Below are 14,883 nucleotides of genomic sequence, written 5' to 3'. Positions count from 1 at the left end.
AGATCCCTCGTGCTGTGTGGTCAGTTCAGTTCAGTCGCACAGTTGCGTCTGACTCTTTGCAACCCCATGGACTGCCGAACGCCAGGCTTCCCTGTCCATCACCAACCCCTGGAGCCCACTCAAACTCATGTCCATCGAGTCAGTGATGCCATCCAATCATTTCATCCTCCCTTGTCCCCTTCTCCTCCTGCATCGGGGTTTTCCAATGAGTCAGTTGCTCGCATCAGGTGGCCAAAGTATTGGAGTTTTAGCTTCAGCATCAGTCCTTCCAATGGATATTTAGGATGGACTGGTTGGATCTCTTTGCAGCCCAAGGGACTCTCAAGAGTCTTCTCCATCAACACAATGCAAAAGCATCAATTCTTCGGCACTCAGCTTTCTTTATAGTCCAAATCTCACATCCATACATGACTATTGGAAAAACCACAGCTCTGATTAGATGGACCTTTGTCGGAAAAGTGATGTCTCTGCTTTTTAACATACTGTCCAGATTGGTCATAACTTTTCTTCCAAGGAGCAAGCGTCTTTTAACTTCATGGTTGCAGTCACCATCTACAGTGATTTTGGAGCCCCCAAAATAAAAAATAAAGTCTGTCACTGTTTCCATTGTTGTCCCATCTATTTGCCATGAAGTGATGGGACTGGATGCCATGATCTTAGTTTTCTGAATGTTGAGCTTTAAGCCAACTTTTTCACTCTTCTCTTTCATTTTCATCAAAAGGCTCCTTAGTTCTTTGCTTTCTGCCATAAGGGTGGTGTCATCTGGATATCTCAGGTTACTGATATTTCTCCCAGCAATCTTCATTCCAGCTTGTGCTTCATCCAGCCCAGCACTTCACACGATGTACTCTGCATATAAGTTACATAAGCAGGGTGACAATAAAATGCCTTGACATACTCCTTTCCCGATTTGGAACCAGTGTGTTGTTCCATGTCCAGTTCTAACTGTTGCTTCTTGTCCTAAATACAGATTTCTTAGGAGGCAGGTCAGGTGGTCTGGTATTCTGATCTCTTCAAGAATTTTCCACAGTTTGTTGTGATCCACACAGTCAAAGGCTTTGGACTAGTCAATAAAGCAAAAGTAGATGTTTTTCTGGAACTCTCTTGCTTTCTTGATGATCCAGCAGTTATTGGCAATTTGATCTCTGGTTCCTCTGCCTTTTCTAAATCCAGCTTGAACATTTGGAAGTTCATGGTTCACATACTGTTGAAGCCTGGCTTGGAGAATTTTGAGCATTATTTTGCTAGTGTGTGAGATGAGTGCAATTGTGCAGCAGTTTGAACATTCTTTGGCATTGCCTTTCTTTGGGATTGGAATGAAAACTGACCTTTTCCAGTTCTGTGGCCACTGCTGAGTTTTCCATATTTGCTGGCATATTGAGTGCAGCACTTTCACAGCATCATCTTCCAGGATTTGAAATAGCTCAACTGGAATTCCATCACCTCCACTAGCTTTGTTCGTAGTGATGCTTCCTAAGGCCCACCTGACTTTGCATTCAGGATGTCTGGCTCTAGGTAAGTGATCACATCATTGGGGTTATGTGGGTCATGAAGATCTTTTTTGTATAGCTCTTCTGTGTATTCTTGCCACCTCTTCTTAATATCTTCTGCTTCTGTTAGGTTCATACCATTTTTGTCCTTTATTGTGCCCATCTTTGCATGAAAATTTCCCTTGGTATATCTAATTTTCTTGAAGATATCTCTAGTCTTTCCCATTCTATTGTTTTTCCTATATTTCTTTGCATTGATCACTGATGAAGCCTGTGTAGTAGGTCAAAAAAGCAAATAAATAAAAGGTGCCTTCCTTCCCATTGTAATATTGTCTGTGTAATAATTTTATTTTTTTTATTTTAATTTTATTTTTTAACTTTACAATATTGTAATAATTTTATATGGAAGGGGAAAATGGAATACGAATCCCTCACAAAGATTTAGATATGAAAAGACTGCTACTTGAGTTCAGAAAGCTGGTTTAAGACAACCGGTGAACAGAGTTAAAATCACGGGCTTTGAAGCCCCGTGCAATCGGAAAACCCAGCGTCAAAGTTAGACACAAGATCCCGAACAAATATCCTGCAATTAGCAAAAACCCTGTCATACTGCCCTTCTCACCTAATGATAACAAAAATGGCAAAGAAAACTATGATGAAAAAATCTCTCTCAGTGGTTGAACTTCATCTTTTTTCTTAAGAAATGATCCCTGAAGAAGCGTGGGGTTACTTAGGAGGAGACGCCCTCTCTGCTGGCTAAATTCTGCACAGCAGCAATCGCTAACCTCCTCATTATTTCTGAAAAGTCACTTGGGACAAGCAGAAGACCAGTGAACATCTAGAGGAATGGTAGGTATGGGGCCAGGCGGCCTTCAGGTCCTACCAGCCTAACAAATTGTCCTAAGAGAGAAAAAAAAAAAATGGGAGGAAAGTGAAGAAAATGTACTCAGTGTTTTGTGTCTTTTCTTTCATGAGTTGGGGTTTCTATTCACAGAGTTCCTTTCATTTCACAAGGTGAGACGCAGGAGACCCATGAAATGGATAAAGTCTTCTGACGAGATCCCTCCGCTCCTGTCTGCCCCATGAGGAAGCGTTGCTTTGATCCTCCACAAATAGCTTTTCTCATTTCTATAGAAAAGTGTTTGCTCCAGCCACAGAAACTGAACAAGGGCCCCCATGGACAGGCCCTATTGTGGGGTCTTCCCTTTCTTTTAAAAGCCTGTCTGGATAGCAGGATGACTGTCTGTTAAAATGTTTTCTAGGTTTTTTTCTTTAAAAAAAAAAAAAAAGATAGACTGCATTGTGCCAGGAAAATCTGGGTTATCCTTTATTTGTCAATTATTTTATTTACTTCATCAAGAAGTTAGCGATCTGCCATTAAGTGACAGCTAACTTGGCTTCCTTCGGGGATAATGAAATGGGGTTGCCAGAAGGAGGCAGGTCTGCATGAGGGGTGCTGACAGTTACTATACAAGGAGACCAGTCTCTATACAAAATGGTGCCCTTTTCACTTTGCTGAAAAAAATACATACCGAGGATATTTGAGATTTAACACTGGCTAAAAATATCTTAGCAGTCTCTTCACTTCATGTGACCAGAAGCCATGACTGTCAGAGTATTTGTAATTGGCTTGGAAAAATAGAGCCCACATGAGAGGAATTCTAAGTTACTGACCTTGGGGCTGAGCTGGGGATTAGAGGCTATCTTCGCCCAATGGCAACTAAGTGGAAGGCTCTCTTTCTATGGAATTTATATCAATTAACCTTCTCACTTTTGCTCATTTCCTCTGCTGATGAATGCTTTATTGCCTTATACACTGCCCCATCTTTGGACAGCTCTATCAATAAGTCCTTTTGTTCTGCATGACTATTTTTATGACACAAGAAATGCAGACTTGTGGATACATATTAGAAAACATAGGTTAAAAGAAAGAAAAATACTACTATCATTTTAAACTCAGTCTTATCAAACTTTTTTTACTGTGCATATATGCATGTTTTCCTTTTGATAAAAATAGTATTGTACTATAAAGACTGCTCTAAGACTTCCTTGGTGGTCCAGTGGTTAAAAATTCACCTGCCAATGTAGGAGACAGGAGTCTGATGCCTGGTACGGGAAGAGTCCACATGCCACAGGGAAACTAACCTGGTGCATTGCAACTACAGAACCCTGTGCGCCCTAAAGCCTGTGCTCTGCAACAAGAGAAGCTACTGCAATGAGAAGCCCACGCACTGCAACTAGAGAAGGGCCACAGGCAGCAACCAAGACTCAGTGCCGTCGAAAATTAACTAGCTAATTAAAGAAAAGACTGCTCTAAAACCTGAGATTCTAAAAACTGATAACAGAGTGTATTATGAATATGTCATCATTGTAAGAAAGATCTTTTTTCATATATCAGGTTGAAGCCAGCCCCCTAAAATGACTTCCACTCTTTAGTCTGAGGTGTCCTCTAGACCAGTACAGGGTTATCTTCTCCTTCTTCTACAAAATAGATTCTAGGTCTTGGTGCAGAATCTCAAGAGCTTTATTCAGAAAATCTGATATAAGGTCCTAAGCAAGTAATGTTACCATTTAGATGACTTGACATTTGTTTGTTTGCATGTGTGTTTATGGGTATGTGTGTGTGTATTTTTTAAAGAATTAACCCAGCATTCCACAGAATAAGGCTACATCTTAATACATCTTAGTTAAACAGTTAAAGGGAAAAGTGAAAGTAAAGTCGCTCAGTTATGTCCAATTCTTTGCAACCCCATAGACTGTAGCCCACCAGGCTCTTCCATGCATGGGATTTTCCAGGCAACAGTACTGAAGTGGGTTGTCAAAAAAAAATTTTTTTTTCAGTAAAAAAATAAGAGAAAAAATATTTCCTATTTATCTATTTTTGATCTGAAAGTAACTTTCCTCTTCAGCAGAGATGATCATCCTACCCATCCAAGACAAGCAGGGGGCAGACAGAGGATGAGATGGTTAGATAGCATCACTGACTCAGTGGACATGAATTTCAGCAGACTCCAGGAGATAGCAGAGGACAGAGGAGCTCGGTGTGCTGCAGTCCATGGGGTCACAAAGAAACTGACAGAGAATGAACAATAACAACAGGGATGCCCAATGTCAATCTCCAGAATGGTATACCAGACTTGGAATTATCATGATGAGGCTCAGAATCTTAGATACACATACACAATTAACAAGGGTCAAAAAAATTATCTACAACATAGCTTATATTTCCCAGGCCCCTGATGACACTGACTATAGATTTCCACTCTAGCATCAGGCTAGCCAAGGAAGCTGAGAGCTTTGAAGTTAGAGTTGGACTATAAAGAAAGCTGAGTACCAAAGAATTGATACTTTTGAACTGTGGTATTGGAGAAGACTCTTGAGAGTCCCTTGGACTGCAAGGAGATTCAACCAGTCCATTCTAAAGGAAATCAGCCCTGGGATTTCTTTGGAAGGAATGATGCTAAAGCTGAAACTCCAGTACTTTGGCCACCTCATGTGAAGAGTTGACTCATTGGAAAAGACTCTGATGCTGGGAGGGATTGGGGGCAGGAGGAGAAGGGGACGACAGAGGATGAGATGGCTGGATGGCATCACTGACTCGATGGACATGAGTCTGAGTGAACTCCGGGAGTTGGTGATGGACAGGGAGGCCTGGCGTGCTGCGATTCATGGGGTCACAAAGAGTGACTGAACTGAACTGAAGGGAGACTCACGTTCATGTATGGGAAGAACAATTTGACATTACAAAGATGTAAAACTGATTTATAGATTCAATGCAATTCCAGTCCAAACCCCAGAAGTTTTTCCTATAGAAAACTGACAAACTAGTTATAATATTTACATGGAAATTCTGAATAATCTAGAAGAAAACAACCAAAGCTGAAGGACTCACCAGATACTAAGGTTTACTATGGAGCTGTAGTATGTACCAGGTGGTGCTAGTGGTTAAAAAAATAGAACCCATCTGCCGAATTCAGAAGACCTAAGAGAGTTGGGTTCAATCCCTGAGTCAGGAAGATCCCCTGGAGAAGTAAATGGCAACCTACTCCAGTATTCTTGCCTAGAGAATCCCATGGACAGAGAAGCCTGGCAGGCCATGGTCCACTGGGTCGCAAGAGCTGGACATGACTGGAGTGACTTAGCACACACATGGAGCTGTGATAATTAAGCAAGTATGAAACTGGCACAAAAACAAATAAATGGATCAATGGAACAGAATGAAGTTGAGAACAGATGTGTGAAAGAAAAATCAAGATAAGCCTGGCTTTCAGATTCCATTTACTAGGGCCAGTAAGAGGTCCAGGCGATGTCAGTCCTTATCGTGGCTCCCTCATTCCTTCTCGGCCATAGACAAACCAGAGGTTTTCTAATACGGCTTCAAGAAAGAAGTCTGGCTTAGGAAAACCACAAGTGTGTCCCTCTTAATGTTCACCCCACTGACCACTGGCTGAGTCCTTGGGGTTCCTCTCCTCTCATCCCCAGGTCCAGTGCTTACTGCCCAGACTTCAGAAATATCCAGGCTGGCTCTCTTCAGGTCCTGCCATCCCTTAGGGGGCTAGAGTCCCGGTTGTCTGTGTGCCCCAAAGTACCATCTTCCCATCCAAAAGTTGAGGAGGCCATCTTCTCTCCTTCTCAGATAATTTAGCTGATCTTGTAAAGGCAAACCAAATTCCATCTCAAAAAAGAGCATGCTGCTGCTGCTCAGTCACTCAGTCGTGTCCAGCTCTTTGCAACCCCATGGACTGTATAGCAAGAGTACTGGAGTGGGTTGCCATTTCCTCCTCCAGGGGATCTTCCTAACCCAGAGATGGAATCTTTGTCTCCTGCATCTCTTGCATTCGCAAGTGGATTCTTTACCACTGAGCCACCTGGGAAGCCCTATAAAGAATATATCCAATGTTAAAAGGCTACCCCCTTCCTTTTATATAAAACCAGAGCCTTCTCACCGATTACCTGGAAGAAAGGAGTGCTGTCATCTGTGGAATAGACAGCATGGACAGCATTAGGGTAGCAGAGGCTGGCGGACACACAGCATTTCTCGGGAGGACTTTCCAACACTGTAAATAACTGGGTGTGGGACTCTTAATGAGGTCCTGATCAGAGATGGACAAACAGGATGTGGCATTTCTGAACTCTCTGAACGCTCCCTTCCTTTCACCCCCTCACACGAGGAGCTGCTGTGTCACTGACCCCGACTCCTTCAGTGTGTCCCCAGCATGTTAATTCACCTCTATTCCCGGTACTGGATGAAAGTGAAAGTGTTAGTCACTCAGTCGTGTCTGACTCAACGTGACCTCATGGACTATAGCCCACCAGGCTCTTCTGTCCATGGAATTCTCCAGGCAAGAACACTGGAGTGGGTTGCCATTCCCTTCGCCAGGGGATCTTCCCAACCCAGGGGTCAAACCCAGGTTTCCTGCATTGCAGGCAGATTCTTTACCATCTGAACCCCCAGGAAGCCCCTGGTACTGGGTAAGCTTGACTTATTTCTCACCCAGACAATCTTCAAGAGCTTCCAGATTATCCTTTCTACTTCTAATCACCAACCCCATCACTACAATTCTTAGATAATTAACACATCTATCACCACTATAAATCTCTTGAAAGCAAATGTTGGTTTTATCAATACTCCACGCACAAGCTTTTAGTGACTGACTCCTGTGGCCAACTGAATTCAATGCAAATTTCTGGGCTCTATGGTTAAAGGTTCTCTCTCTGTCTCTATCTGTTTATCTCTATCTGTTTATCTCTATCCTTTCTCTCTCTTCACTCCGAGTGATAGAATATATCAAATGTATACGTGTGAATGCACATGTATACATTTGATATATGACATCTTGCTTATACACACACACTATATATAGCAAAGATGTTATGCAATAAAATCTGAAGGCTAAAACTATTTGCACAAGACCTTTTCAAGGGCCAGGGATGCTGTGCAAAAACTCAGGATGTGCCAGGTAAGAATCCTGGACCCAAGCAGCTTGGTGTCTACTGTGGTTGAAGAAACAGTCTGCCATGATCTATCAAAAGAATAAGCAATTCACTTCAGCTTCTTAGCTTTTAATCATCTGCATCTCAAATTCCATTTGTCGATTTAAAATCTGCCCTGATCTTCCTGACCCACTGCCACATTCCATTGCTCAGCCAGGAGCCAGAAAGATGGACTCACTGGCTCATAGGGGCTCTTTTGAGCTAAGACCAAGTTGAAGGATGAAATGGCAGATAAAGCGCACTTTGCTATCCACAGCTCCGTACTTCAAATTACATGTAAAATTTCCTCAGAAGAAAGATGCCCTCCTTTCAGTCCGAACTCATAAAAACTGTCTTTTAAAACTTTTAAATTACAAAATGTGATTTGCCACTCTAAACGTGTTTGTTTGAGATTCTCTTGCATTTCATGCTTTCTTCATCTTCTCTAACTCTGTCTTCCTCCTTTTCTGTCCTTTGGACGCATCTGCCTGTAGCAAATGTTCTTAAAAATACATCTCCCCTGACAGAGCTTGCTTGAAAATTCACACAGAGTAGAGGAGAAGGAAGAGGCAGTTCCATTGATCGCGTCTCCCCATCCGCACCACTTGTTTCAATATCTTGTTTTCAGTTGAAAGGGGAGACTCTTGCTGAGCAAGAAATTCTGAAATTAATTTAAAGCTTTTTTTATTTCTTTCTCTACCTTATAGAATTTTATCTTAACCATAAACAAATTAAAAGGTCCACCGTCAAACAAACCAGTGAATGCCAGGCACGTCATTAATACTTCTGAGATAAATGATCAGATTAATAAAAATGCAAACCCACTTCCTGGGTGAGACAAGGAGGGAGGAGAAGGCAAGACCAGGTTGTTAGATAATCAATGAGGCCATCTTCTCTACTCGGAGCTCAGCCGCTGAAACCGAATATGTTATACGGTTATAGAAGGCGCTGTGGGAGGAGGATTTTTAAATCCCAGGAGATAAGCAGGATGGCTCAAAGCATCCGAGGCCACCACCCACGGTTTTACTGTCAGTCGGATTCTCTAAGAGGGAAAGCTGCATCTGTGGGGAGTAGAGACGCGTCCGCCCACTCACCCAGAGGATCACCGGGTGGATGAGAACCCCTCGCCTGTGGGTTTCACAGATCTGACACTTTCATTCTCTCCTCTGCCTTCTTCTTCCCTCCTCCCAGGTTGCCACCAGCCTCAAGGGAAGACCAGGGACTACACTCTGCTGAGCTCTGGAACCCACTGCAGGCTCTGGCCCTGGGGTGCCTCTGAACTAGGAATCCATCTCGGTGATAACTGGGAAATAGGTAGGTGGGTCCCCTAGTTCTGGTGCAAAAATGGAGCTGGGGAGACTGATCCACTCCTGGGGCGCCCCGAGGGTGAGGGGCAGGCTGGGATTTGAAAGCATGCCTTAGGGTGAGTTGAGTTTCCCCCACAAAACAGCCCCTGCTGCAAGAACTGGGGAAGGAGTCATTTTCTTTGGGAGGTGAGAGGAGAGAGAAGAGGGTGAGACAGGAAAGGCAGAGACAGCAGGTAAAGTGGGATGCAGCCTGAATGTCTCTGCCCTGGGCGACAGGCTCTCAGCCACATAGAAGCAGGTGGTGCAAGAACAATGAGGCTGGGAATGTGTTCTGAGACCTCGATGGGAAGACGCTGCCAACCAGGGCACCCCTCTCCTGGTGTGCAGCGGCACAGATCCCAGTGATGCGGGGGACAGGCCTGGCCCTGGGCAACGTCAGCAAGCTGGAGGGTGACCACAGAGCGAGGTGGGATGTCCAAGTCGTCTGCCACCCAGCTCCGTCTCCAGTGTCTACACACAGCCCCTCCCCAAGGCTGTCCACCCTCAAAGGCCCCTCATGTCACAAGCACACACAGCAGCTCTTCCTGCTTCCCCTGGGCTACCTCCTTCCCAGGTGGTCACTCGCCCAATTCAAACTCTCAGCATGTCAGAAGGCAAAATTCTTATAAGGGAGTGGCACTCTGAGGGGCACCCCACACCAGCAACATTATCAGGGCTCACCTGCCTCAGGTGAGCCATTCCTGGCCTCTGGGCTGAACTCTCCCTCTGATTCCTATGCTTAAGTCTAAGCACCACTGATATTGGTCTCAGGTTATCCGTGGGACCTTATACTCAAAGGTGCTGCCGCCGCTGCTGCTAAGTCACTTCAGTCATGTCTGACTCTGTGCGACCCCATAGATGACAGCCCACCAGGCTCCTACGTCCCTGGGATTCTCCAGGCAAGAATACTGGAGTGGGTTGCCATTTCCTTCTCCAATGCTCAAAGGTAGCAGCTTAGAAACTTTTCTGAAGATTAGAATTTTTTTAATAAAAGGAAAATGAAAGAGAATTCGTTTGACCATTAAAGAAAAACACGCACTTCACATATCATACTACAAGAGAGGTTTTTAACTTGGAGACACCACAGACCCCTCCTGGCACCCAAGGTTTCTAGACAAAATGGATTTGTGAGCATATCTGGGGAGAAATTACATCTTCATGCTCACTAAATTCTGCCACAATTTAACACTTTTTTTCAACCCTGAACATCGGTTGATAAACCAGAGTGGCATTGGTGGCTCTTCGGACTGTGTCACCATTAACATCACAGCTCTGTGCAGAATGCTTGAGAGTTGTTGTAAATACCTTGGCTATTGTGCCTGTCTCTGCTTCAGTCTTGTTATTGAATGTGTTAATAAAGCTCAAGGAGAACCATTTCTCCCCTCATAAAACTTCTGACACTAATGTATAGGGTTTTTATTCTCACTGATAACCATTCTCTTGACCTCAGTGGTAAGGGGTGTCCTACAACTTAATTTAATGCTGAAGCTAACTACGCAGAGTCAGCACAGAACCCACGTGTTAGGGAATTGGCCTGTAAGGCTGATCCCACTTCCTAAGCCATCACATCACCTGTACTTCTGACTAACCAGGTCTAGACTGGAGTTTGTTCCCAAGACTCCCTTCCAGGTTCCATTATTTGTGAAAATGGCTCACAGAAGTCAGGAAAGCACTTTTACATTTATTTACATTTTACATTTCAATTGTAATTTTAAAATTACATTGGTTTATTGTTGTCTTTCAGTCGCTTAGTTGTATCCAACTCTTTGCAACCCATGGACTGCAACACTCCAGGCTTCCCTGTCCCTCCACCATCTCCCAGAGTTTGCTCAACTCATGTCCATCAAGGCGGTGATGCCATCTAAGCATCTCATCCTCTGTCGTCCCCTTCTCCTCTTGCCCTCAATCTTTCCCAGCATCAGGGTCTTTTCTAATGAGTCAACTCTTCGTATCAGGTGGCCAAAGTATTGGAGCTTCAGCATCAGTCCTTCCAACGAATACTTGGGATTGATTTCTTTTAGGACTGACTGATTCATGACAAAGGATATAAATAAAGACCCAGATGAAGAGGTGTGTAGGGTGATGTCTGGAAGAGTCCCACGTTGAGGAACTTCTGTCCCTTCGGAGTTGGCGTGCATCACCCCACGCCTGTGGATGTGTTCGCAGACCCAGAAACTCCCCAAACCCCATAGTTTAGGGATTTTTTAAATGGAGGCTTCACCATGTAGGCATGACCTCTCACTAACTCAGTCTCTAGCCTCTCTCCCTTCCTGGAGGATGGAGCTGAAAGTCCTAAGCTTCTAATCACATCTTTGTCTTTCTGGTGACCTCCCTCCATTCTGAAGCCATCCAGGAGCCCACCCAGAGTGACCTCATTAGAACAAAAGATGTTGCTATCATCCCTGAAATTCCAATGAATTCAGGAGCTCTGTGTCAGGAACTGGGAATCAAAAGACAAATATTAAACCAAGAGATGTTCCCAGCACCCATCACTCAGAAAGTTACAAGGGTTTTGCAAGCCCTGTGCCAGAAACTGGGGGCAGAGACCAAACCTGGGCTTCTCATTCTATCACAGATGCACATGTATCAGAGAGAGGAGAGGGGAAGAGAGGGGAGGTAGGAGGAGGGAAGGAAAAGCAGCAGCCCAGGGCCAGATTGCACCAAGCTGTCTCCTGAAAAAAGAGAAGGAGAAAAAAGAGGAGGAGGGAAAAGATTCAGCTTAAAGCAAGGAAATACTGAACGTGGACACATTTATCTCAAGGCAATGATCATATATCAAGCACCTGCACTGTTCCAGGCAGGATGCTAAGCACAAGGGTTAAGGATCATCAAATGTAGCTCTTTTCTTGGGAAGTTCACTTTAAGCTCATCTAATCATAACAAAATTTTTCATCAAGTAAATATAATCAATCATCTACATGCAACACTACCAAAGATTATTAAATTAAAAGGAAGTAGGGCTCCAGGACTCAAAGAGCCTTCCAGTATGGTCCGTCAGACAAGGTATGGAGCAATTCAGGATTACAGGGGGGTGTCCTGTAATAAGTGGGTCTTCTCAGGTGGCTCAGTGGTAAAGAATCCTCTTGCCAATGGAGGAGATGCAGGAGATGTGGGTTCGATCCCTGGGTGGGGAAGATACCCTGGAGTAGGGAATGGCAATCTACCCCAGTATTCTTGCCTGGAAAATTCCACTGCCAGAGGAGCCTGGCGGGCTATAGTTCATGGGGTTGCAAAGAGCTGGATATGACTGAGCATGCACACAGGCTTGTAATAAACTCGCAGCAAGGAAGAAGAGGTCTTAGTGGACTCTGAGGAGGAGTGGTCCCTGAAGGCTAGAGGGAAACAAGACATCCTGGGGGGGAGGACTGGGGCGTTCTCTGGCTGGGGGCCTCAAAGGTCAGAGTGCAGTGGTCCTCAAGTTGGGAGAGAAGTGATTAGATTAGACCAATGTGGCTGAAACAGAGGGTTTATGTAGGAGTCTGGGAAAGCTTCGAAGAGCGTGGAAGTTTAAATTAGAGCCAAGTTTGATAAGGTTTCAAGCGCCAGGCTAAGTTTAAAATTCTATCCGCCACCAACATGTGTAGGTGGTAGGTGCTGCTTTTTACATCAGGATGCATTCAATCAACACAGAATCAAAAACCTATCAAGGCTGCTCAGTCCCCACGCCCAGTGAATATTTAGTGCATTTTTTAAAGTACTACCAGAGGCAGTAAGCATCCGGCTTATTGTCTTTATTCTTTCCCCTTCCCCTTTTCCCCACATTATCTGATTATCCGAAAAAATTAGGCAGTGTCAGTTTGACCGGCTGTTGTGATGCAAATGCAATACCCCAGCAGTCCTAAGCTTAGGCTGCCCCCTAATGGTCTCATGAAATATGTTCACTTAAGAATCTTAAAGTAGATTTTCAGAGTAGTCTCAACAGAGGAATTAGCACACAGGAATTAGGGAGATTCAAACTTCCTGCTGCTCAGCCCCACCCCAGCTGAGCATGGGCCAGGCCTCAGAACTTTCAAACATTGCCCAGATTTATGAGAATTCTTGAAATCAGGTGGGATTATCCCTTCAACTCTACTGTTCTTTTCTCAAAGTTATTTTGTCTGTCCCACATCTTTTGCATTTCTGGCTTAAGTGGTAAAGAATCCACCTGCAATGCTGGAGATGCAGGACATGCGGGTTTGATCCGTGGGTGGGGAAGATCCCTTGGAGGAGGGCATGGCAAACCATTCCAATATTCTTGCCTGGAGAATCTCATGGACAGAGGAGCCTGGCAGGCTATAGTCCATGGGGTCACAAAGAATTAGACACAACTGAAGCACTTCAGTTCAGTGAGTTGACTCATGGCAAAAGACCCTGATGCTGGGAGGGACTGGGGGCAGGAGGAGAAGGGGACAACAGAGGATGAGATGGCTGGATGGCATCACGGATGGACATGAGTTTGAGTAGGCTCCAGGAATTGGTGATGAACAGGGAGGCCTGGCATGCTGCGATTCATGTGGTTGCAAAGAGTCGGACGTGACTGAGCAACTGAACTGAACTGAATTGAAGCACTTGGCACGCATGCACACACCCTGCATTATCATTTTTGGCATACAGATCTTGGAAAACCGGACCCCTCACACAAAGAGCTGATGCCAATGTAAAAGGTCACAGCCACTTTGGAGAAATTTGACAATTTCCTAAAAAATTAAACCTACATCTGGCATATGACCCGCCCATGCGCTGCCAGGCATTTCCCAGGAGGAATGGAAACCCATGTCCCAGAAAGACCCACACAGGAGCATTCCAGCACCGTTACGGCGTGTCCCACTGCTCTGACTGCTTTTCCTCCCCTTCATGGTCACCCCCCAAGTAAGGCACTCTTGGGAAAACTCTTGGCTTGGGGTCTGCTGTGGGATCCCAATTTAATAGAAACTGAAAGCTAAAATAACAATGAGCTAGAAAAATTGTCATCCGTTATGTAACCAAAAGAGCTTCTCTTGTTTTGGTTTGGTTTCTAAATATAACTTGATATATCCTGGGATGAAGAGTGAGAATTTAAAGGACAGGGTCCTTCCTGGGACCTGGCCACAGAAGAGAAGGTAAAAGCAGCCTTTCTTCCTAAACAAAGAGAAGTATTGATACTTATGATTCAGGAAGACAAAGGAGAGATGAAAGCAAAGGAAGGATGGGGAGAAAGGAACAAGCAAGTTGGATGCAACTGGGACCAGGGGAGAGGGACCCAGCAGAGGAGCCTGGCAAAACCTGCAGCCCCATGACAGCGTGATTTCTATCGACATCCTCCTGTGAACTCCCCTAAGGTCCCACAAGTGCACAGGGCTCACCAGTGCTGTGAGTGGGTGCATGTGCTGTGCTAAGTTGCTTCAGTTGTGTCCACCTCTTTGTGACCCTTTGGACTATAGCTCACCAGGCTTCTCTGTCCGTGAGATTTTTCCAGGCAAGAATACTGGAATGGGTTGGCATTTCCTTCTGCAGGGGATCTTCCCAACTCAGGGATCAAACCTGCATCTCTTATGTTTCCTGCATTGGCAGGCGGGTTCTTTATCACTGGCAGCACCTGTGAATGGGTGGACTTCTGCACAAAGAAGGTATTGAGGTTCCTATGTCATAAGACAGAACAGAGACCAGGAGGAATGGAAGCAGAGCCAGAGGCTGAGGTGATGCCTTACAGACTTGGTCTTGGATATCCACCAGCTGGGCTTCCCTGGTGGCTCAGTTGGTTGAGACTCCACCTGCAATGTGGGAGACCTGGGTTCGATCCCTGGGTTGGGAAGATCCCCGGAGGAGGGCATGGCAACCCACTCCAGTATTCTTGCCTGGAGAATCCCCATGGACAGAGAAGTCTGGGGGCTACAGTCCATGGGGTCGCAAATCAGAGGGGTGGCTCTGATGGTCAAGTCCACCTGGCTCTCTGAAAAGCAGGGTAGGAGGGACAGTAGTAAGTGAGAGACCCTAAGAAATCATGCCTCATCTCCTATGCATGCTGGATGTAGATGGGGTTCTCCTTCTGCAGGTGAAGACACAGCTACTGCCTTTTCTTGTCTGGTGGAGGGCAGTGAGAGCAAGGCCAGGGGGTG

The sequence above is a fragment of the Bos indicus genome, chromosome 13 (assembly GCF_029378745.1).
Source record: "Bos indicus isolate NIAB-ARS_2022 breed Sahiwal x Tharparkar chromosome 13, NIAB-ARS_B.indTharparkar_mat_pri_1.0, whole genome shotgun sequence".
Taxonomy (NCBI): domain Eukaryota; kingdom Metazoa; phylum Chordata; class Mammalia; order Artiodactyla; family Bovidae; genus Bos; species Bos indicus.
Note: the sequence above shows the minus strand (reverse complement) of the source record.